Source organism: Danio aesculapii, chromosome 9, assembly GCF_903798145.1.
Source record: "Danio aesculapii chromosome 9, fDanAes4.1, whole genome shotgun sequence".
Classification (NCBI taxonomy): Eukaryota; Metazoa; Chordata; class Actinopteri; order Cypriniformes; family Danionidae; genus Danio; species Danio aesculapii.
This window is the reverse complement of record NC_079443.1, coordinates 21,772,718-21,798,784: the sequence shown is the minus strand read 5'-3', so window position 1 is coordinate 21,798,784 and position 26,067 is coordinate 21,772,718. Positions and strand designations below refer to the sequence as shown.

At 34.7% G+C, this 26,067-nt stretch overlaps 1 protein-coding gene and 1 long non-coding RNA gene across 5 annotated transcripts in view; one reads left to right on the top strand and one right to left on the bottom strand.

Moving 5' to 3' along the window:
* Positions 1–26,067, bottom strand: part of thsd7ba (thrombospondin, type I, domain containing 7Ba) — a 402,582-nt gene that overhangs the window by 230,810 nt on the left and 145,705 nt on the right. The window lies entirely within an intron of this gene.
* LOC130234880 (uncharacterized) lies at positions 12,524–16,108 on the top strand. Of its 4 annotated transcripts, none has more exons than XR_008838343.1 (6): positions 12,524–12,658; positions 13,433–13,523; positions 13,737–13,783; positions 15,058–15,111; positions 15,252–15,318; positions 15,847–16,108. It is a non-coding gene; the product is annotated as an uncharacterized LOC130234880 (long non-coding RNA). The 4 variants fall into 4 exon arrangements; XR_008838341.1 differs by having other exon boundaries at positions 12,525–12,658; positions 15,049–15,111; XR_008838342.1 differs by having other exon boundaries at positions 12,527–12,658; positions 13,433–13,480; positions 15,049–15,111.

The following is a 26,067-nucleotide window of genomic DNA, read 5'->3' as shown; positions in this document are numbered from 1 at the left end:
TCACATCAATTAATTAAAAACATTAAAGTATAAATGCATTTTACAAATAAATACTACAAATATATCATACAAATAAAGTTACAACTGTCCCCATGTTTCTGTCAGTCCTGTTACATTTGCATTAAATTTAACATAAAATGCGTGCAATATACCTTTAAGACTATGACTTGGAAATGACATCATTTGACGGAGAAGAAGCTGACAGTGATCAAGGATGCGTTCTATCATTGCATTGTATGATTTTATGCTTGTTTTTTAGAGGACAACAAGCTTAAGTCAGGCCCTGTCACATTTTTTTATAAGAAAAATGTAAGTTTCTGGTAGAATGTCCCATTTTATTTATGTAAAGTGGTGGTTCATTTCGCTGTGGTGACCTCTGATACATAAGGGACTAATCCAAAGAAAAAATGAATGAATGAACGAATGAATGAATGAATGAATGAATGAATGAATGAATGAATGAATGAATGAATGAATGAATGAATGAATGAATGAATGAATTTATGTAAAGTGTGAGGTATGAAAATATGTCTCTGTCTACTTTCAAAAAAGTGAAAAGGTGCAGTGAATATCCATAAGGATAAGCAGAATGTATTTCCATATTTATATATTTGTCATATTTCAGATAGAATAAGCAGCAAAAATGGATTGGATATTATATGGATCAAAAGTAGCTTTGTAAGACTAATGCACCTTTATCCCACTGGTGCTTTGGGTTCAAATGTTCAGTTTGCAGAACTAGCATGAAATATCGTCAGCATTCATACACACCTGCACAGGTACACACATACACACACACACACACACACACACACACAGCTGGTGATTGTTGATGATCCAGCCAGCCCATTAAATCAGCGAATCACTGATCTCTAACCGGCCAGTCGCTCCTCTCAATCCACTGCACCTGGTCAGCACAAGGTGTTTCTGCACACACACTCTCATCTCATCCAGTGCGACTGTTCCAATAGCAGCTGTGCTGTGCTGGTGATTTATAGCAGCGTGATTCAGAGTGATTACACTGACAGAGCAGCAGCAAACACAACAAACCATTCCTTTCCAGAGATCTACACCTCCAGGGCCGAATAATCACACAGTCCATCACTGGCCAGACCCTTCTCATCCAACTGCCTCTTTTTTCGGTCTCACCTACAGCCTGTGGCATCACCCCATTCATTAAAGCTTTTTGTAAGTATGTCAAGAGATCGGCAGGGCACTTGACAGACCAGGAGGTCTATTTGACCTCTTCCTTTCACTCAGGACACAAGTAAAATCATGGCTTTTATTAATGCATGCCAAACAACATTCCACTTGCATGCTTAAAGAATAATTGACCCCAAAATAAATCACGTATTCCTGTTAATGTTGTTTCAAACCCATGAAGCCTGTGCTTTCCAAAAGGAAATCTATATTCTGTGCAAAGATCAAATGGTTATTGCTTAAAGAAATAGTTCAATCAAAAATGAAAATCTGTTCGTTTGCTCATCCTCAGTCCATCCAAGATATGGGTGACCTTTTCCTTTAATACAACATTAATGAGGATTTTTATCTGGAACCGGGGTCCTTGGTGATTCATAAAAATGCAATTCATTGGCTGGCGGCACATTGAGAGTGAAAAAAAACACATATATGGACAAAACTACCTTTTCAATAAAACTGATGATACTTTACCTGAACCATCAGAGCAAGAACATCATTTACAACATCATTATCTTTACTAAGTGCGCTATACTACAACACCAAACCCGACAATAGATGTGTTGTGGTTTGAGCATGCATCTACACTCACCGGCCACTTTATTAGGTACACCTGTCCAACTGCTCGTTAACACAAATTTCACAGCCAATCACATGGCAGCAATGGTCAAGATGACCTGCTGCAGTTCAAACTGAGCATCAGAATGGGGGAGAAAGGTGATTGAAGGCTGCATTTACACTGCACTGTTCAAGTGACTCAATTCCGATTTTTTTCTCCCATGTGGCACAGATCGGATATGGCCCATGTACGTGTAAGCAGGAACAAATCACATGGATACCGATTTAATCAAATCAGATTCAGGCCTTGTTCATATGTGGAAATTATCCGATAGGAATCCGATCTTTGTTCTCGTATCTGCAGTGTAAGCCGATATATCGGATTTTCACCTGTCAATGTGAGTTGCGCATCATTAAAAACCATAGCGAATGATGTCAAGTCTGATGCTTTCATTTCAGAACAGACTTCAGCAGAGTCCCAAACCTTAAATCTCATACACGAGAACTAAAACAGTTTTTATATTGTCATATAGAACAGGTATTTAAGCATGTTAACGAGAGTGAGAGAGCGCAATGTTCGCCAAGTAACCAATATATACTAATATAAAACTAGAGCATACATCACGTGCATAAATCACGCCATGACATTACGTTAAGATGCCTAAAGGTTTTTAAAAAAGCCTATATCAAAAGAAGATGGACAAATGAAAACATTTCTGTCATAAAATATAGTAAAACAGCTTGGCAAAAGCAGTGAACAGATTACATACAGGCATAGAGAAAAGAGCGCTCTTTTATTATCAGCTGTCAGTCAGTGCCCGCTCTTTTTATTTTCCTGGTCATTTTGCCATTGCCGTGTGCTGAGATTTTCATGCACAATCACCTCTAGGGTTTACAGAGAATGGTCCGAAAAAGAGAAAATATCCAGCGAGAGCAAATGCCTTGTTGATTCCAGAGGTCAGAGGAGAATGGCAAGACAGCTAATAGAAAGGCAACAATACTTCAACCACACGTTACAACAGAGGTATGCAGAAGAGCATCTTGCTGTTTTGTGTATGTTTTGTTTTTTAGTTAGAGTAGGTTAGTTAAGACGTTTGGTACGTTGAAGATGTTTCTTTTGTTTGAAGATGTTAACAACCAGTTAACGTAAAAAAGAGCAAATCCAAGGAATCCTCTTTGAATATTTTTTTTAAGTGTAATGAACTTAAGTTCAAATTAAAAAAATTTTCATGTATATAGCTTTATTTATATAGCACATTAAAAAAGCCACAAGACCAGCCAAAAAACAAAAACAAATACAAAAACAGAGATACTGATAAAATGTAAAAATAGAAACAAAAATAAGACATGAAAGGGGCTAAAGTAAAATTTCTAATAGGTCACTTAAACCAAGTGGTTTAAAACTGACAAAGTGCCCATTAGTTAGCTAGTTATTACCTACAGTATGTATGAGCCTCTTTCACTGTTCATTTCACTGTCATTGCTTCGTGCAGTTGGTTAATGCACACATACAGAAGAGATGTTCTTTAAAACTTCACTAACATGAAATTGTACATGTTGTACCCTGTGGTTAGGTACAAACCTTAGCCTGTTTTTTTGCAAAAATGCAGTTTTCACATTTCCATTGTTCTGCAATTCCAAATGTACAGGGGCTAGAACGGGGCAAAGCTTGCTGACAAGCGGCCACTGGTCCCCCTGGCCACCTTCTAGAACCGCCACGGCCTTTAAGCCCTAGCCTCAGCAAATAGCTCTGTGCACATTTGATCAGTGTGTTATTCCATGTTTAAGTTGTTTCCCTGATAAATTTGTTCCCTATGCCTTGACTTTCATTACCAGCTGTTTAGATGAATTCCTCTACTTTTCTCGTATGGCTAAAACAAACAAACGGAAAAAAAAGTTAGACAAATTTTCATCAATATGCAAATTATTGTGAGGCTTGAAATTAACTGTTATCCGAGGTACTAAATTATTCATGACTACATCTCCATGCTGAATCCTGTCACGTTTAATTTATTCAGTCTAGCGAGTGCTTAATTATTGAATCGGTATATACGGCACCTCATGTGGTTATAAACGTGTAGTCCATCCATCTTTTACTCCTCTTAATTTCATCCAGGTGTCTGTTTGGACTGATGAAAGCTATTGATGACTGATGTTTAATTACTTAATAATTGAGCGGAGCTCAGTCAGCTGCAGAGCAACAAGCACTCATCTGCCCAACACAAACATTTCCGTCTCATCCAGCCAGATGGAGGTACAGTTAACAATCCAGATGTTGGAGGTGAAGTGCATTTTAGGTTTTAGATTGCACTTTTTTCTGTCTCTCTTTCCTCCTGCCAGGTCTGTCAGAAAGTTCAAGTATAAAGTGCTGAAGTTCTGCTCCGGTGTAAATGTACATTCACAAAGTCAGCAGGCTCTTGCTTGAGTGACAGCTCATGATTATAATGCAAACGTGCAGGGCTAAAATCAAATCCAGGGAAAGCTCACTTCTAGAACCGTGATGTTCAGATGATTTAGGTGCAATATTACAATTACTCTCCTTAAAAGGATTTAATCAAGAGTATCTAGAGACCATGAATAAACCGCATACAATTAAACAAGAAATTACGCAAACAGCTTATTAAAAGCATTACAATATTATATGATTTTAGATCTGCTGAATTAGATAGACCCTAAAAATCTGTACTATAAATATCATAATTCATATATTCATTTATTTTCCTTCAGCTTAGTCCCTTTATTCATCAGATGCCACCACAGCGGAATGAACCGCCAACTTTTCCAGCACATGTTTTAACACAGCAGATGCCCTTAGAGCTGCAACCCATTACTAGGAAACATCCATACACACTCATTCACACACATACTGTACACTACTAAATTTAGTTTATTCAATTTACCTATATCGCTTGTCTTTGCACTGTGGGGGAAACCTGAGCACCCGGAGAAAACCCACGTGAACACGGGGGGAAAATGCAAACTCCACACATAAATGCCAACTGACCCAGCTGGGAACCAGCGACCTTCTTGCTGTGAGGTGACAGTGATAACTACTGAGCCACTGTGTTGCATCTTAATTCATGATAATAATAATAATAATAATAATAATAATAATAATAATAATAATAATAATACATAAAAATAAGTAGAAATTATCACACAAAGCTGTGCCACAATGCAGTTATATTTGTAGCTAGACTATTACTTAAATCCTGTTTTTCTAAAACTTGTATAAGAATATATATCAATATCAACTTATATATCAATATATCATATAGTAGACAAGATGGCAACAAATACATGATTAGTATTATGATTATGTTTGTTTTGTTTTTACAGTACAATGGTGGACCAGTTGGGTCAATAAAGTGGACTAATTATTCAGTTTTAAATGTTTCCTATTTGGTTTTGAAGGTCAATCCAATAGATTTACATCCATCTAAAAATGATTTAATTTACGTAAAATACTATCTACTGTAGGACAGAGATGCTCAAACTAGGGCCTGCGGGCCAAAGTTGGCCTTTTGTGTCCTTTGATTTGGCCCACCAGAGGGAAAATGATTGGGATGCCTTTAACAGATTCTCATTTCTATTTTAATGTACCCATTTGTTTGTTTGTTTTATTATTGAGCTACAAAAAAAAGCTAACTGAAATTAAATGTTTCAATTACATGTTGTAAATAAATCAGATTTTTAAAAAATGTACATATACTGTCACTTAATGAATAGGGGACAAAACAGAAGACATCAGCGTGCAAATCAAGGCAAAGGCAGGTTCAGCATGACTAGTGTATTCAGCATAGAACTCCATTGTTTTATAAATGGCATTTTGTTTATGGTTTTGGGCACCCCTGCTCTAGGATCATCTCACTGTGTGTTAATTGGTTTGTTAAAGTAGAGCATAGGCGGAGAGTGTGTAAGACTGGGGAAGGCTTAGCCTCCCCCTGGCCAGAGACCACGGAGATAGCAGCGAAGACAAAAAAAGGTATTGAAAACATGCAACAGGGGTAAGGCGTAATATGAATGTAATTTAATGTTGATGATTAACACAACACTTTAGCTATTGTAAGTTTGTCAATCAAATTTCAAGTCCCCCTCCACACAGAAATGGAACTGTCCAACCCCCTCACATTGCACTGATGAGCACTGTTTATTACTGGAGTTCGCAGCTGATCTGAAAACCAAACCAAAAGTGCTGGCCAGCGGACTATTCTGATTTGCTGGTCAAGGACATAAATAATAAAACGACAAATGAGTATTATTAGAGGGGTATAATAATATATTACACTGGTTTAACTTGTTTTCAGCATTTAATGAAATTGGTAGTTTCATTGTAACATAGTATAGCCTATAGTGTAGTAATCTTGTTTAGGTAATCGTTTGGAGTTTTACATTTTAAAGGTCAAATATTTACTGCTGAATTACAAGTTCGGTTTTCAATTGGCCTCGTGAAAAAGAGAATGATTTCGTATTCTCAGGGCCGGCGCATCCAGAGGCGACCTAGGGCGATAGAATAGTGAGGGCTGCATCCTCTCTAATAATAATTATTATTATTAATAGTAATAAAAGCAACAAGGAGTAATAGTTTCATTTGAAACTGCATACAGTAAGTAATAAATAAATATTTAATAAATAAGTATTTAACAATTTTTTAATATTTAATAAATGCCACCTTGATGAACAGAATCATTTTAATTCGATTTTTAAAAGTTAATAATAATAAAACATAAATAAACTGACCCCAAACTTTTGACCGGTTGTGTAGATCAGTGGGTTAGTTTAATAAAATAATTTAATGTGTGTGTTGAATATAATAGACGTTTCTTGATAGGCGGTGCTTTTGTTAAAAACCTCTTCTTGGTCGGTCGCAAATCTTTATAAATGCATTAAAGGGCATCGCAAATACTAGCTTTACCCTGGAGTTTGTTCACCCTCCGCCTATTCAGTAGAGTCTTTTTAAATCCACTACTCTGCTGCTCCAGTCCATTGTGATTGGTCTACCACTTACAGGGTGTTGAAAACCAATGTCTATAACTGAATTTCACATCATAGACTTCCTAAACAGAGTGATTTTAGTCAATTTTATCATTTTGAAATTGTGCTCAAAGTCACATAAAAAAAAAATAATAATAATGTCTTCCAGGCCTCAGCTAAACTTACAGTGTTTGAGGTCAAAGAAGACATTGGCTGTTTCTCAATATGCGTTCTTCAGTGATATTGTTTCCTCATGTTCTTGTGTAATGTCATCGTCAACCGTCAAAGTTCAGTTCTAAAACTCAAGACTGCAAGGACGGAGGACACGTGAAAATTCCCGGATGTGTTCTAGATATCGAGGATGCACCGATGCAGACTTGAGCACCGAACACGCTTTAGAAGTCCCAGAAGTCATTGCGACTGAATAAAGGAGGTGGGAAGCACAGCATTTTTTTTATAGGTTTATTATTAAAGTTCAGGGATTTACCTTATTTATCTCAGGAGTCTCTCTAAATGAAATGGTGAAAGTAAACATTAACATGAAAGCCTTTAACACATAAACACATTAAGGGTGTTGATTTGCTGAAATTCGTATTAAAATCTGTTTTATTTGTATTGTGCAAAGTATATTTGTAAGGTTTTTGTGCATGTTATCTATAATAAAAAGTCATTAATAAATCAATAAATAAATCGTTGTATGAAGGGTGTAATGTTTAAGTAATTTTCCGTTAAAAATATGTGTAGGTCATGTGACCATCAGAAAGAACGCAGTTTCTCATTTCTCCACAGGACGCATTCTCTGTCCTCGCGGTCTCCTGAGTTTGTTTTTCCAAGGTGACCTGGCAAGACCGTTCCTCACAAGAACGCAAGTCCATTCTTTGCGTTCTTGGAAATAAGAAACAGCCATTGTTTGCATCCAGCCAACTAAGACCATACAGTAGTCCGCCATTTTGCTAAATGGTTACAAACCTACAAAGGTTTGTGCAGAAAGTAAGACTGGAATTACTGACGGCTCGTTTCAGAATTAGTTTTTCAGAACTCCATTTATTGTGCACTTTGATCTCTGAAACTGCATATTTTTTGTACTCACAAACAGCTCCATTACATGAAAGGCAATATCCAAAAGAAGAAAAAATAAATAAATAAAAGCATAATAGTAGCTATTTAATATTATTACTGAATAAATCTCATAAATCATCAGTTTAAAGAACCAGTTTAACCGATTTATTTTGCAGTATTCATAAACTGCGCAAGTCAAATCCTGTATCCAGTGTCAGAGAACTGAACGATTTTATGCAAATGTGAAAGCAAACACATGGACACTTGTGTTTGTCTGTTTTATTTCAGTCTGCCACGCTGCTGAAAAGACTGGACAGTTGCAATGGAGGATGAATATTAATTATTCATCATCCATGCGATTATTAACAGTACTGACGGAGCAGTTTCTTTTGAAATGGAGAGTGATACCAGCTGTTGCATCAGATCCTGTTTGACATGCAGTCAAACGATGGGGCTTCCTACTTATTCTACTGCAGGGCCACCGGAGAGATGCTCTTTCATTTCCACAATCAATGAGAATTTGGAGACATTACCCACAATAATTATGATCATATATTTCTTTCATTACCAACATTTGGAAGGAAACTCAGGAACAAAATTAGACTAATTTTATTTTACTTCCAGCAAACAGTCAGTCTGGAGTGTGAGCTTCATGTTGCATAATGACACATGCATGGATGCTACTCACATGCTTATAACATTTCATATCTAGTAAAGCATGCATACCAATTCATTATGCAAAAAGAAGTTTGCTATCCAGAATCAACTGGATTTAATCATGAATGCGAAATGTTTTAGAATGATTAAAGTTAATGATGTTGAAAATAATGTCCAGTTTCTGTAGTCGTAAGTAACCATTTTAAGGTGAATCTGAAAAGAAGCAATATCATTCATTTAAGCAGGTCTGACTAAATTTACAATGTGAGAGCTCAATGGCAAACTGCAGAATCAGAACCAGTCATTGAATCTTAAAGTTAGGTCAGGCGCCACATTGTCTGGTCTCTGTCATTTATAACTGGCTCGAGGTCTTATACCATCATGGATAACAGAGAGCCAATTGATTTGATTTCCTATTTTCACCAATACTTTGTGCGCAGATGTTCTGGGGACTCTTTACCAAATCTGGGCACAATTTAATCAACCAACAATGGTGCTTTACAAGCCTTTCAACAGGAAAGCTAACTAATTGCCTCACAAGACTCTTTTTCATGACTCCTGGGTCATGTGCCCATCATGTGGTACAACCTGTTGGATGCACACTTTTGTAGAGACAAAGAAACTCTGGAATTAATGCAAATGAATGAAAGACAATCACTTGAAGTGTTACAATTAAGGCAGGTGTATCTTTGAATAATATGCCATAATTTTCCTCATATACTATGTGTTTATGGCAACCATTGTAACCAACCAAGTTAATCAGTATGTATTAAACCTTATAGCAGATGAAACCTTCTGTATGTGACTGAAATGTTTGACGTCTCATCCTAAAAGAAAGCTAGTGACATTTGCAATACATTGATGTAAATGAAAAACTAGTAGTACAAACAGTATTCGTTTTGTCACATTTGATGCAAGATACGAACTTACAAATTACTTCACCACGTGAAATTAACAAGCAGTCTGTTAATAATTTACCCTAAGTGTAATGGTATGGGGTGTGGCCCCACCCTCCATGGCAATCGCTCATTGGAAGACAGTGCCTTTGAGATGGACCAAACCAGATCACTGCTCTCTGCCCCCTTTCGCCTTGCTCTCAGACACTGCACCGCTAGGTGATTGGGTCACCACGAATTTTCCAAGCAACCTCTTAAAGTTTTGCGACTTCTGAAACTGCAAGAAGACCTTCCGCAAAACAGCTCTCAGCAGAGTCTGTTACCCTGGTAACCCAGGACAACTTCCACTCACGAGCAAGTGAGTGGAACTCACGAGCGAGTCAACCAATCAGGAGGACCGTATTTCCCTGAGGCCAGACGGCGAAGGAAACTCAAGACCAGCAAAAGGACAAGTAACACAAACAAAGGTTGTCTCTTGCTGATCTGGTGCAAATTGATCTTAAGCACTTAAAGATAAGCCAAATCTCTGCTTTTGTGGTTTCTCAGGTCTAATACGGTAATCATCTGGTAATAAGAACTAGAATTAACTTAGGAGAGTTGTCAACTCATTTTGCATCCACTGAACTGCCTCTGTTTGTATGTGTGAATGTGTGTGTGCCTTTGTTTGTTGTTTGTTTATAAGATAGTTCGTTTCATGTATCATAGCGTAGCTCAATAAATCTTTGTTTGAATTTTGTAACTGTGTTCGTGTTTATGTGCTTCTAAGTCATAGCCTCGAGCTGTAGATTTTACCTTGCTAAAAGTGAACCCAACACTGTTATGTTATTATCGTTGGGCATGGAAATAATATAAAGAAGATTGGTAAAATATGATGCTTTCTATTTGCTGGACAAATCGTAGATTAAGTGTAAAGCTTTTAATCTGATTCAGTCTGACTCAATTGAGTCAAATTAAGTGATTCGTATCTACAAGATTCAACTCCTTGAAAATGATCTAATAAATCTCTTATCAATCTTTTAACGTAGGTTGATGCCCTACAACATTTAAGAAGAACAGCTGTAAATCTACATGCTTAAACATGTCTTAAACAAAAGACAAACGTCTACATCTAAATAAAAAACATGAATTTATTTATTTATTTATTTATTTAGTTAGTTAGTTAGTTAGTTAGTTAGTTAGTTAGTTAGTTAGTTAGTTAGTTAGTTAGTTAGTTAGTAATAGGTTTTAGATTAAATCTGAGAGCTCCCTCATCCTCCAAGCTCTAAATAACAATGGAAACAATCAAAGTTCAGAAAAAGAGGCATTGTCAAAACATGCCATGCGTCTTCAGTGGTTCAACTGAAGCTCCAAAAACACTCTTGTATGCCAAAAAAGCATTACTGTCTATGGACAATTAAACAATTATTTGTAAATTTTCTTGAGTTTTATCTAAATGATCTAAATTTGTAATCCAAAGATAAACAAAAGGGGTTGGAATGACATGAGGGTGAGTAATTAATACCATAATTGACATTTTTGAGTGAACCAACCATTTGAAAGTCTGGAATCAATCATAAAAACTATTTTAACTTGAACTGTAATCCCTGGAGCAAAATCTGGCACTACACTTAAGCAATTAGCTCTGTAATAAAAACTTTGGGATAACTGCAAGTAAGTTGTTCTAGTCAAGATATGACATGAACCTTGTAAGAAATCTTCTTCTGTGTAAATAGATAACAGTGCCATCCACAAACATTTGGATGTTAGTATTGGAACAAACAGAAGAAAAATATTTGATGCTCTGAAAAAAACCAATTGACCCAAAATAGATCCTTGGGGAACACATGTAGATAACAAAACAAATGCTGCAATTTATTTTGAGTGCTGCAAATATATCTTCATACACAGACAAACCTATTTTCTGCTCATTTACTTGCCAAATATTAGCTGGTGGACAAAGAGCAAGGATATGCTTGCACAGCAGTGACTGACAGGTCCAGTCAAACTCATATTATTCCTCACATGTAATTGCACATCTTCTGTAGTGTAAATGACTCTTGACACAAGACAGCTGCGCGCCGAGGGCTAATTGAGTGACGATACACTCTCACCTCTCTAAAGCTATCAGAAACACCGCTAGTGCATGCGAGGATGATAACAGAGGAAGCTCAGGGACACAAATCTAAGAGGGAAAACTTGAATGACCCAAACTGTACATTCAAGATAAAAAAAAAAAAAAAACACTTTTATTCATTTACACTGCCACTTCCGATGTATAGACAATTTATCCAGAGAGGGTGAGCATCTACAAACGGAAATCTGTGGGAAATCCACAAGTGCATTTTGATTCAGAGAAAGGACTTCATCAGACTGAAATGCAAGTGGGCAGATTTCCATGACAGCAGTGAGATTAAGATGAAGATTGTCTGCCACGCTGATGTGTTCCTCTAAAGACTCACAATCTAAATCCCTGTCAGACACCGAGAAGTAACTGTGACAACACTGTGAATTCAAGAGATCCTACAATGACCTTGTTTATCAGATGAAATGACACTGGAAGGCTTCCTCTTTTACTGCAGATCAAAACAAACTATTTAAAGTAGCAAAACTCACTGGGAACAGACTCTTATAGATGTAATTTCTCCATTGTTTTAGCACCATTTACTGAATCATGCAAATAAGGTAACAACACAAACACCCAAAAAGTTTTGTTGAAAGCACCTGCAGTGCAAGTAGTTATTTGTAAATAGAGAATCATTTACAAATATATTCTTAAAGCACAACATTGACATGCACTGTGATGATTGTTCAAGCACATAAAAATTAAACCTGTTTTTTTTACATTACTGTACAATACATTAATGGTATAGCCAAACAGTGTTCTTTTTCAATAAGTTATGCAATATTATGCTAAATTAGGAGGTTAACAAAAAGGTGGTTTGTATATACAGTATATATACAAAATGTATATAATATATAGCTGAAATACAATTATTTAAAAATCTGTAATCTGAGGTTTTATATAAATCTGAGAAAATTGCTTTTACACTGTAAACCCGGATTTTGTGCTTATAAAACATTTTAAGCAATCATTACTAATTATTTATTGTTCTTTAAGAAATTGTGTCATTACTAAATCAAATTAGCTATTTGCACTAATCAGAAGAAAAAATTAGTTTACTTATCATGTTAAGCAGGGACAACTCCCTTCCTTATGTTTTTGTTAGAGAGGGGTGGGGCCTTGATTGGCTGAGGTGACGTGAGCAAAACGCTCAGTGAGTGCCTGGAGCTTTTAGGATGCTGGGTTACCGCGGATTTTTGAAAATCAACATGACACGGTAAGTGTGCAAAGAAGCTTTTATCAGTTTATATGTTTTTCTGACAAAACTGATAACTGAAAATCCACACTGATGCTGAACTCAAAATATTGTCTCTGCTATGAATATGTCAGTTAGCGCTATTTTCCCTGTCAGTTCACAGTTAGGTTATAATATTATATACATGTGCCTTTTCTGTCTAGCCACCGTTTATAACGTTAACGTTATCTACTGTTTCTCTGTATGTTCACTGTTTAAAACATGTTCCCTGTAAAACGTGATAATTATTACACTTCGTGTTGGTTCGTAATAGTAGCATGTAGCAATAGAGTCCATGCATGAGCACATGCTAGCGGCTAACGCTAAATATTATAAATCTTTAATAACGCTAAAAGTTTCACATGAAACTGATTTTTTTGTGAAGGGCGAGTTTACATTGGTCCGGCACGTCATTTTACCGATCCCCCTCCTCAACCGCCCTTCTCCCCCGTCCGCTGTTCACTTTCGTTTTCTTCCGTGACTCCCCAACCCTCTTCACTGCCGTCCGCGACACCCCTCCGCCATCCACTGCACCATTACCCCTCGCTCCCCAATTTCATGCGCGACACCTCTCCATCCTCGGGTAACATGCCGGATCAGTTACCCCTATCTGTTCTGAGACCTCTCAAATCACAAATTAAGCACTGCTTAAACTGTATAGAAGTTGAGGTCACTAGCAAAATTGATTTACTTTCACAGTACAGTTACAGTTATAGTTGCAGCTTTTTCTAAACATTTCTTATTTGCCGTTTAAAGATGGACCTTACGTTGCAAAAAAGTGGAGGAGTCTTAACCTGCAATAAGGTGGGTCCTGCTACGCTGGCCTGCACTTTTTACAGTAGATCAGGTATGTTTAAGAATGTAATAACATTTTTCTATTATTATTTTATCTCACTGTTAAGTGTTGCTTACAGTATTTTGTGTCACTTTATTATTTACTTTATTATTACTTCAACTTATTATTTACTTTATTATTATTGACCTATTTTTAATTTATTTGAAGTATTTAGTGATTTAGTTTAGAAATATTTATATTCTGTTTTTTTCTCTTGTTTTGCAGGTGTTCTTGTAATTCAGCAGTGGGAAAGAACCTCAAGCGGGAATTTGGTAACACTTTATAATAACTACACACTATAAATCATTTATTAAGCATTAGCAAATAGTGAATTCTTTATTTGTCAAGCATTAACTCTACGTTGATAAACATTAGTAAGCAGTTTATAACTTCTTGTTCTTGACTTACAACCACATTTATAATGTGCTTATTAAATGTACTTTTCATACTTTGTTAATTATTCATTTTTCATTGATGAATTAAGTATCACATTATTTACAAACCAGTTATTTAAGAGTAGTTGGCTGTTTTTTAAGATCAGTCAGAATGAGTTAGTAAATTATTAATAAATTATTGAAATCAACATTTGTATATCTTATTATTCAGGCATTTACAATTAGTTAATTTTGTATGTTTATAAATGCTTTATTAACTCAACTTCATCCAGTTTTGTGACCTAAACAAAAGTAAGGACTATTCATGCTTTATAAATTGCTTATAAATGACAATTAAAGGCTCAGTTAAATTCTAAACAGGAAAAACAACATAAATGACACTATTCATTCCTATTCATTTGAAGATACACATATAAACTGCATCAAATGAAAAATAATTCTTTGCAACCTAATCTAAAATAAAATTACTGTACAGTTTAAACATTGCATCCTATTATATTGTTAAATTATTATATTGTTGTTGTTTTATCCAATTTTATGTATTTTGACACTTGTCATTCAGCAATGTTTAAACTTTAAAGTAATTTAAATTTTTAGATAAGATTGCAAAGATTATTGTTCATTTGATATTAAGCCTTTAACTGTCATTTATAAGGGATTTATAAAGCATAAATAGTCCTCACTTTAGATTGGTCAGAAAACTGCATGAAGTTGAGTTAATGAAGCATTTATTAACATATATAGTAACCATTACTACGTGCCTGAATGATAAGATATATAAACATTGATTTCAATAGTTTATTAATAATTACTAACTCATTCTGAATGATTCTAAAAACCCTCAACTACTCTTAAATACAAATGGTTTGTAAATAATGCGATACTTCATTTAGTAATGAAAAATAAATTATTAACAAAGTATGAAAGTACATATAATAAGCACATTATAAATGTGTTTATAAGTCAAGAATACGCTATTTGTAGCTGCAGTTATAAACTGCTTACTACCGCTTAATAATGTAGAGTTAATGCTTAACAGATAATGAATTCACTAGATGCTAGTGCTTAATAAATGATTCATAGTGTGTAGTTATTATGAAGTGTTACCGAAATGTTTGATCAACACAGTCTGTTTAATTGAGATCTTTCAGTTAAAGAGGAGGAATGTTGGAGAGCTGTTGTCAGAGCTTTTACAGCAAACCAAGGTTGGTTCATGTCCATTATATATTTGCATTATTTTTTAACAGTTAAATTATTGAAAATTTCCCAAGTGTTACTATATTGTTTGTTCAATACAATGTTTGTCCAACATTATTTATTTATTTATTCATTTATTTATTAACAGACTCAAGAGCCTACAGATTTTGATTCTCCTGGAGGACAAGCCTGCAGACTTCTTTAAACCATGCTTTGTAAGTAACATATTGTCTCAATGGATTTATTAAAGGACCTTGAAAACATTCTTTCCATTAATGCATGGTCCTTACATTTTATTAAACGTTCACACTTGGTTTAAAACATTGAAACTTAAGAATAGCAAAACATCTTGTTAAACTCTCTAACATGTCATAATATATTCAACCCACAAGATTGTTTCTTCAGAACACAGTTTAAGTTATTTTTAATGATACCTGTGATTTTTGTGTCCCCGTTTTAAAAGTCAAACTTCAATTTAAAGATAAATTGGCTTTGTGACTATAAATTGAGGGAAAGATGAAGATACACAAGTCTTATAGTTAAATTGGGAATGAGGGTCAATAAGTAAATGCTAAATTTAACATTGTAGAATGCATTAAACCTTTTGCAGTGTAACTGAAGCAAAAGTAAATTGGTCAAAACCAATTCACATATTATCTTTTGTCTCTGTCATTAAAAGTTATTTATTAAACATTATTGATAATTATGTAATGAGAAACATAACTGTTCCTCTCTGTTGGTAGGACTCTGATGATCCAGTCATTCCACCACCTTGAAATCCTATTCTTATTGCAGACAAAGCCTCAGTTAAGATGATCATTGAGGGACAACTTGTGATGGACTGCATCAAAGACTTGTCAAAAGCTGTGCATTCTCTTTGGACTACTATACCCCAAGTCGACGAAGAACACTTTTCTCTTCATCCAACAAATTTCTCCTCATGTTGGGCTACAGTGACTTAAAGCCCAAGCTACAGACATTAAATAATTAAATTGCTTTTCGATTCACTGCAAAATTTGTACAATTGTTCTATTAGCAATGATTGCTAATGCCAGAAAGAAATGTGAATGAAACTTTAACAAAAATAAAAAAATTGAAAGGTTGTTTGATTCTTTGTGCTTAAAATTGTAAAATTTGAGTGGCATTATTTTTAATTATAATAGATTACATAAATATAACAATTATCATTGCATAAACGCATTTTTTTTACATTATTATATATGTTACGTTCAATTTAATAATCATTTTACAAAACATATCCTCTATAAAATTAGTAATGTGAACTAATGATTTTTAGTAAAGACTACTAATCCAAATTTGATTTGTCTTCTACACCCACTAAAGATTTTCTTTTAATACAGCTTAACCTGTTTAGTTGAATAAATGTAAAAACTAATCTTATTTCGTGCAACGGGTTTCCACGCAACAATCTAGTAAAGTCAACTAATTCGGGTTTACAGTGTAGGGTTGACCAAATTAAGTTAGCAATGCACATTACTAATAAAAAATAGCATTAATATATTTACAGTAGGAAATTTACTTAATATCTTCATGCGGCATAATTCTAAAGTAAAGTCAATAATTTTTACTCATACAATGCCTTTTTGGCTATATACCCATTCAGCATAGGACTGATTTTGTGGTTGGGTGTCAAATTTTACAAATAATTTCATACAGCTTGTGTTTGTAAAATATGAGTCGATTAAAAAAAAATCTGATATACCTAATTATATTAGATTGTGCATCGTTAGTGGTTATTTTCAAGACATATTAATAAAAAAAAATATCTATATATATATATATATATATATATATATATATATATATATATATATATATATATATATATATATACATAAATGCACACTACAATCACAAATATTTGAGAAATAAATTATTTAAATTTAGATCTACTTAGATATATGACGTATATTTAAAATATTCAAATATCTATGTAAATATTTTGGTTTTTGGCACCAATGGCCTAGTGGTTAGAGTGTTGATACATAGCAACGAGGTGCTCATAGCAACCTGAGTTTGATTCCTGGCTCGAGGTCCTTAGCTGACCCTTCCCCTATCTCTGCTCCCCATACTTTCCTGTCTGTGAATCTCCACTGTCCTATCACAAAAAAAGGTGAAAAACCTCTAAAAAAAAAAAAAAAAAATATATATATATATATATATATATATATATATATATATATATATATATATATATATATTTTTTTTTTTTTTTTTTTTTTTTTTTTTTTTGGTTTTGTATAGATTTTTCTTTTATGAAATGTATGTGTGTGTATATATATGCATACATAAAATACTGTAAATAATGCACACACACATATTGTGTAAAAACACTTATTTTTGGTGCAATATTTTTCTCTGTTGTCTTTAATTTGTTGTTTGTGATTTTTCTTTTGATTGAAAAAAATCAAAAACAAACAATATTAAACAACACTTTTTTTTCTTACTAAAACTTAAAAACTAACATTTTTATTAAAATTTGTACTAATTTGTATTAAAATTTGTATTAATTTGTACCCGTGTCTATACTAGATTGTTTATACTTTCGTCCTTCATACATACATTCAATGTTCATATGTTTGTTTTTGTTTGCTTTATGTCATCCTCCTCATATCTGGTTAGTTTGGTTTATATGAGGAGGATGACATAAAGCAAACAAAATCAAACATATGAACATTGAAGGTATGTATGAAGTATGAAAATGCAATGTAATGCTTCAACAAAGACATTTTGAATGTGAAATAAATGTGAAAAAAGACACTACTAAAGATGTGGAGGGGCACTAATGCGCTCTATTACTATTTAAGAAAAAGAAGAAAAAAAACACTGCTGCTACATTGACCACAGCAGTAAATGGATTCCAGGTGAGGATACAAAATGATAAATTTGACGATTGTGCCATCAGCAGAGCTTCTACAACAGAAAAATGTGATAATCACTCCTTTGACTTCATCTTTTTTTATGGAGAGAAACAGAAGCATCAGCGGCTGCTGAATCCAGGTGTTAACAGTATCTCCAGAGCCATTAGACAGGGACAGACACTGCCCTGGCGTTCTTCAGCGCTAGGGAACAAGATTAATGGAGTTCTTCACAGCTTCCATGCATCAGATGGGACGCGCACCTTCATCTTGCTCTAAATAAGATTTGTGGCACCACAATAGCAAAAGTGCACCAGGAGACTGATACAGTCCAGAGGAAGAGGGGGAAAGCTGCACATTTCAGGGAAAGGAAGAGGGAATGTTATGCGTTGAGGAGAACAAAAAACTACATATAGACAGACATGAGTGAAGAAAACACTGCAACACTGTACTGACATGCACCAAAATATTCTGTTAAATGAGCAACTCTGAGGTGGTCAGATTGCTCAAACCTCACTTAAACTATCCAGTGAAATTATAATATAAAAGTTTACATGTTAGTTGCATTCTATTGGTTTTAAGGATCTACTAGTGTGTTCCGAAACAGTGACAAATATTGTGTTTAGAAAATATAAAACTGATATAAACATCCAAATCAGTTTGTCACTTTCTCCTAAATGGGCCAACAAATTTTTTTCATCTCATACTTGAGTTTCTAATCAGATCTTGACCAATCAAACACTCTCTAGTATCTGACCTGTCCCGCCCTTTCAACCACTCTCACTGGCAGAGCTGTGATAAAAACAAAATGCTATTGGCTATATTTCTACACTATGTCACACCCTCTCTTCATTTTTCAGTTAAGATTACGTCACACCAAATAAACACGCACATTTCAACGCACTCCATGGGACCTTTAAGGTGGACATCCATGTTGCAAGCTCTGATGTCAGAAGATCATAAGTCCACCCACACATTACGTTTATGGGAAAATCGTTCGGACACAGTAATATATGACACTATTTTATGACCTTATGACTTCTGAAGCAATCATATGAAATTCCAAGAATAAAACATGGACAGGGGAAGACACTGATTTCACATCTACTCTCTATTTTAACTCTCTTTCACTCACTCTCTCTCTCTCTTATCAGCTTAATAGCATTGGAAAGGAACTGCATAAGAGCTCATACGACAACAAAAAGTGCACCTTGAATGCATTTTTAGACTTGACCTATTCAGGTCATACAGATGCATGCATGGCATCATTTACATTGCTATCTAAGATATCTGTCAGTGATTCTATATTTCATGTGCTGAAATTATAAATTTTTAATGGACATAAACAATCCCCAGATTTCAGTATGTCAGTTCTTAGACAGGCGGAAAAAACAAGCACCAACTTACACCAACAGGAGGAACACACTGACCTGACAACACCTAAGGAAATTTGTTCACTGCTGTCTGACAGTATAGAGTGAACTGGCCTAAGTCAGGTAACAAGTAAACTAGCTCTGATTTTACCTAGTTAATATGCATACAAACACTTGTTAAAAATATTCATTAATTAGCAGTTGCCAATAGATCATTATTCACAGCTGTTTTAATAGTTTATTTATACTTCATGGGACCTTGAGCTGACTTTCATCATTCATTCATTCTCTTTTTTGCTTAGTCCCTTTATTAATCTGGGGTCGCCACAGCGGAATGAACCGCCAACTTATCCAGTATATGTTTTACACAGCGGATGCCCTTCCAGCTGCAACCTAGTACTGAGAAACATCCATACACACTCATTCACTACGAACAATTTAGCCCACCCAATTCACCTGTACCGCATGTCTTTGGACTGTGGGGGAAACCAGAGCACCCGGAGAAAACCCACGCGAACGCGGGAAGAACATTCAAATGCCAACTGACCCAGCCAAGTCTCGAACCAGCGACCTTCTTGCTGCGAGGCGACAGCAATACCTACTGCGCCACCGCGTCGCCTGAGCTGACCTTATACAGTACACTCTAAGTAAATCTGTTCATTAACAAGATCTATATTAAGCGATTTGCAAGTGTTTTGCGTATATTTATGTTTGTGAATGGCATTATGGGACCTTGATCTCTGCTCTGTGGACTTTTGATGTTGAAAATTCAACTCTACAGTTTAACAAAGTGACTTTAATCGATGTTTTAGTAGTCTGCAATAATATAATGTATAAGCAATAATATAGAGAGTAATTAAGCCTGCAAAATATCAGAAAATGTACTGGCAGTTTATTACAAGGTTTGTGAACCGTAATTTGCAACACCAACCCAGACAATATATCACTTAAAACTATTAAAAATGTTAATAAATGTTGGAAGAAAGATCAAGGTCACATAATGCAGTTAAAAAGCATAATTAAATGAGGGGAAATAGAAAATAGAAACATTAAAAACTGCAAATTTATGGATATTTTTTAAAATGTAGAAATAAATGTGTAATTTTTTTTTTTTTTAAAGTAGCAAACTAGTAGCAAACTATACTGTTTTTGTATCATAATTTACATTGACAACCCTGAAAATATATACAGTAATAACAAAAAACTAAAAAGTGTCAATAAAAGTTACTTTATTAAAGAGTTTATAATCCACACTAAACTGTAGTTTTCTCTGAGGCCTGCGTGTTTAGGGATAGGGGATAGAATATAACCTTTGCACAGGGCCGTGGAGTAATAACATACATGTAAAAGTGTTACGAATTTAAAATACAAATAAAATTAACCTTTTTTTTTTGTTTTAATTACAAATTACATTAGGAACATTGCTAATCAAATTATAGTTATACCTGAAAAGTATTTCAGAATATCAGAGTTATTACTTTGAAATTGAATGTCATTCCTTCATTTAATATTGAAGTAAAGACAAACAAATAAACCAATAAAATAAAAGGTAAGCAGCTTAGAGTAGTGCTTATAATCATGACACAAAATCTACGACACAGAAACCCATTCGTAGAATTCATTTCTTTCATGGAAATACAAGCTCTTCTACTTATAAATGTGAAAGAGGACGCTCAGTACAGTGCAATCTATATCTACCTGCAACAAAAATCTCATCAACATTAAACCATTCAATACCCAATCTGAAAAAGCATGATGTAGTTTGTTGAAAAATTGCACCCAGTAACTCTTGTTTTTAAATATTCTCATATTTTGAGTGTTGAATGGCTATCATTACATTTAATATTTCTAATAATTTAATTAAAACATGAAACAATTCTCCTAGAATAGATACATTTAAACCATACATGAAATAAGTTTATAAAGTCAAGAGATTATCAGTAAAGTGGTGATTCATTAAACAAATCTATTGTATAACTTGAAGAACTGTGCAAGTTGTTTGTTCTTCTTTTATGATATGTGTAGTGTGTTTGGATTCGTTTTGATTCATTTGTGTGAATATAGCTTAAATATTTCTAAGTACTCTAAAATACTTAAATTAAGAAGCTAAAAGTAATCCAATGTATACCTGCCAACGGGGGTGAGGTGTCTGAATAGCACTGTTGAGAACCGGGTTAGTAACTGTACTATGGAGCGGGTTTTGGGGGGCTGCTGCGATCAGATACTATACCAAAGTCGGCAACCCGGGGGTGTTACAGACTGTCCCAAAAAGCTGAGGACCGGGGGTGGGGTGAAATTACGGGAGTTTTCTGGGAGAAATAACAAAACGGCAGCATAGCGGGAGATGGGTCTGAAATACGGAAGACTGTGGGGGCAGGTATGATCTAGTAAAATATATCACTTACTACCTTTAAAAAGCATGTGTATATTTTTAAAGTAAACTTCCCAGCCTATCGTTCGCACAGTATAAAAACAATTATTTCCATGGAAAATCTTCGAAAAGATGATATTATATATATATATATATATATATATATATATATATATATATATATATATATATATATATAATTTATTTATTTATTTATTTATTACAGTGTATACTACAAGCCTGAAGCATATCTCTTGGAAATGGTGATATTTATGGAGCTGTGCGTTTTAGAGCAGCTTATACGATGCATGAATTTGAAAGATGTGCGTGTGTTAAGCTGAAGCCTGCTGTGCGGAGAAAGTGCCTTGAGTCTATGAAGTCAGTTCCTGATACATGACAAAAGCTGAGACAAGACATTCAGGAAGATGCACTGTAATTTGGGACAGATGGCACCTCGGCAGCACCAGCTGCGCGCTGAGAGAAATATGCCGCATTTCGGATACGGTGCGCCTATAAGACACACAGACAAACATGTTTATTTACAGCAAACTCTTATCAGCGTAGAAACGTCTGACGGCTCGTGACAAGATCCAAAGGCTGAGATCTTTCATCAATCATCTCTCATCTGCATGGATTTGGAGGTTGAGACAAATAAAACGATGCGCTGGGAGACGGGGTCAACTCTTGATGTAAAACATTCATGACGTTCAAAGACTCTCTGTATTCTCTGAACAGAAATGAGACAAATAAACAAACGACTGCGCCAAACGGAAGGAGGAAAAATGGAAGCAAATACACGATATAAAAATATCACTGCTGAGCCTCCGGCCTCTGAACTCTGGCATCTGAAAATAACATGCAGTAAAAAATAAAAGGTGTAAAGACATCAATACATGAAATGGCTTGTAAGAGATGCCTTTAAAATGGAAAGTGAGAGATAACGTGATCTTTAACAATGAGAAGACTGGCAGTGTAATTTACACTTGTCACATGTAATGGAGCCACGTATGATGGCACTTTAAGGTCATTAGAGTGATAAAAAAGGGAGCTGCTATCTTTGCTCATGCCATCTTGGGGAATCGAATGCAAAAGGGAGGAATAAATTACCCTTCCATTTGTGTTGCGGTGTCCTTTATATCTTCAAGAGTATCTGTCCCTTTTCATTGCTGTGACTGAGAACTTTATCAAAGAATCGTTTAAAGATTCTTTTCATGCAAGGAAGCCACAGACAAAATAAGAACAACATGAATAATTCTGTGATTATTAACTTGCCTTATTTTAGATATTTTAGGTTTGCTTCCTGAAGCTGAACTAGTAGAACGTACTGTATAAGATTAACATTAATGCTATGGGTTTGATACCGGAAGCACAAAATTAACAACACCAACTTACGGCAATACCTGACTTTTTGATTTAGTGTCTAATTCAAATGAAAGCGTACAATCTCATTCGTACAATTTAGTGTGATTTGCTTATCCCCCAATGATGGTTGGGTTTAGGGGCGGGTTGGGTGCTAGGGGTTGAGTCCAGACTCTAGTCCTGTCTTGTCTTGGGTCTGTTCTTCGTACCTCACTTAAATGATCTAAGATGATTTTGCAGATCTTGGATCATTTAATCTTGATAAATGATCTCTGGCTAATCTGGTTCTTCAAACAAGATCAAGAATCAGATTAAAATGTCTGAATAAACTGATCTGAGATCACTGTGTGAGTTGTGAAAAACAGTCCTCATAATCATGATCAGCAACGCAACGACGACATCATCTGATTAATATTAAAAAATTACATAAAAATTCATAGTAAACGGTTTGTTAAATATGATAAGCCATAACTTTCTACATTTGTTGTGGACTGCAGGCTTTACACTTTCATGTGTCAAGAGTATTTAGCAATTCATTTAGTTATACTTTCAGAGCGTATTTTCTTTATTATAGTAGGCCTATAGTAGGTTTCTTAATAAATGGCTGTTTAAATTAATTTAGCATTCAAAAGCATTTTGATATTGGAAAATGTGTCTGCAACTTTTGCGAAACATCAAATCACTGGCATATTATCTGTTAAAACGTGTTCATAACTACATAAATTATTATTTCTTTCCTTTAAAAAATGAGAATATTGGCCATGTCCATTATTAAACACATTTTTTTCTAAAGTTTAGTTGGTACCTTAAAATAGTACGCATTTGTATCTAAAAAGTCCATATTAATTAATGTTCTCTTTGAACCACTTGGGAAAAAACACCAATGCGCCAGTTTTTGCATTTTTATTTCGGAGTGTAGATTGAGTGTAGAATAGTTTTATTTATCGTTTTTTTAAATTCAGAACATACTTTTAGTATTACCTTTGCTTGAAATGACCCGATCTAATCCTGTTTATATGAATTAAGCCTGCTCCCAAGCAGGTTTGATCTACCAGAAATATTGTATATATATATACACACAGTCAGTCAGAAGAGGATAAGACTTTTGAGCCATTTTCTGTACCTGTGGGAATCTGAGACCTCGCAAAGTCAGAAAAGGAAAGTTTTACAAGACATGACTTCGTATTCTCTTACATGCATAAAATTGAGCATACTGAAACCAAAGGGTCGACTCCTGCTTCAGACCTCAGAGATGTTTGTGATTCAATAAAATTTAATTCTCGCATATTTCGGAATGACAATTTAAAAGCTATAAAGCTGAGAATGTTGCTGGGAATGAATTACATCAGTAAACAATGCAAACTAATTGCAAATTGAGCGGCAGAAAAAAATATCTTCACATATAGGTTCACATTAAGGTGATTCTCTCTGGCTGCCATCTGCTTGCGACCGCAGCTTTAAATGCAAACTACATGTAAAAACGTGTAAACCATGCAAACAAAATCCTCATGTGCAGCTGCTATAATTGGGTTCTAATGAGGCTGGTTTAGAGGATGAGCCTCCCTGGACTGACAACTGAGAGAGAGAGAGAGAGAGAGAGAGAGAGAGAGAGAGAGAGAGAGAGAGAGAGAGAGAGAGAGAGAGAGCGAGAGAGAGAGAGAGAGAGAGAGAGAGAGAGAGAGAGAGAGAGAGAGAGAGAGAGAGAGAGAGAGAGAGAGAGAGAGATGCATGACTTCAATAGATGTGTTACACTTTGATATTGAGTCAGTGATGATAAAACAAGCTATATGTTACACAAGAAATTTGTGCACATACATGTGTTAACTCTTGTGTGTCCTTATTTTCACATATTTATAATAAAATAAAAATGCACATGATTACATTTCAAAATTACTTAATGTTACATTTTGTATATGGAAAAAGTAAACAAACTAATTAAAAAAAACAAAAAAAAACTAGTTATTACCTAGTTAAGATCAGAATTATTTATCTTTATTGATCAGAATTATTGATCAGAATTATATAAAATATAAAATTTAATAAAATAAAAAATTATAAAAATATAGCTTAAAGGAGCTAATAATTTTGTCCCTAAAATGGTTTTTAAAAACTGTTTTTATTCTAGCCGAAATAAAACAAATAAGACTTTCTACAGAAGAAAAAAAATATTATCAGACATACTGTGAAAATTTCCTTGCTCTGTTAAACATCATTTGGGAAATATTAAAAAAGAAAAAAAAATTAAAGGGGGGGGGCTAATAATTCTGACTTCAACTGTATATATGATACTTTCAGGACTTTTTTCCAGATGAAGTGCTCTTTCACAGAAGTGTTGTAACTGGATTACTTCTGTTACACTAATAACGTTGTTGCTTCATGATGGAAAAAAATGCCGCCCTTTATAATTTTGTTTGTCTCACACTGTTCATGGTTTTGCAGGAAGGAAACCCACTGGGATGTATTTATAGACCACATCTTTTAAAAAAAAGTACATTTTCACCATGGCATACGAAACAGCAGGATGTAAATAGAGACTGGAGAAGCAATTTTGAACAGTGGGGAGGCCACATTACAAAACTGGTGAATATTACTTTTTTGACATGACATTAGCCCAAAAGTCCCATATACATTGATAAATAGAGAACAACACATGTACAAGACAGTTAGCTTATTGTTTATGAGTGTGAACTGCTCCTTGGAGCAAATGATGTAATCAGATCAAAAACAGCTTTAAATATAAAACAGCTTCTAATCACCGCTCACTAATAAAATCACAAATATTAGCCAGCCACATAGAAGCAACTCCATTTAAGCATGTAGTTTTGGTCGAGAAGGTCTGCTGAAGATCAAATCAAGTATAAGAATGAGGAGGAAAGATGATTTAAGTGACTGCGAGCATGGCTGAACATGACTGATGCTAGAAGGGCTGGTCTGAGTAATTCAGAAATTGAGTTTACAGAGAACATTCTGATCAAGGAAATA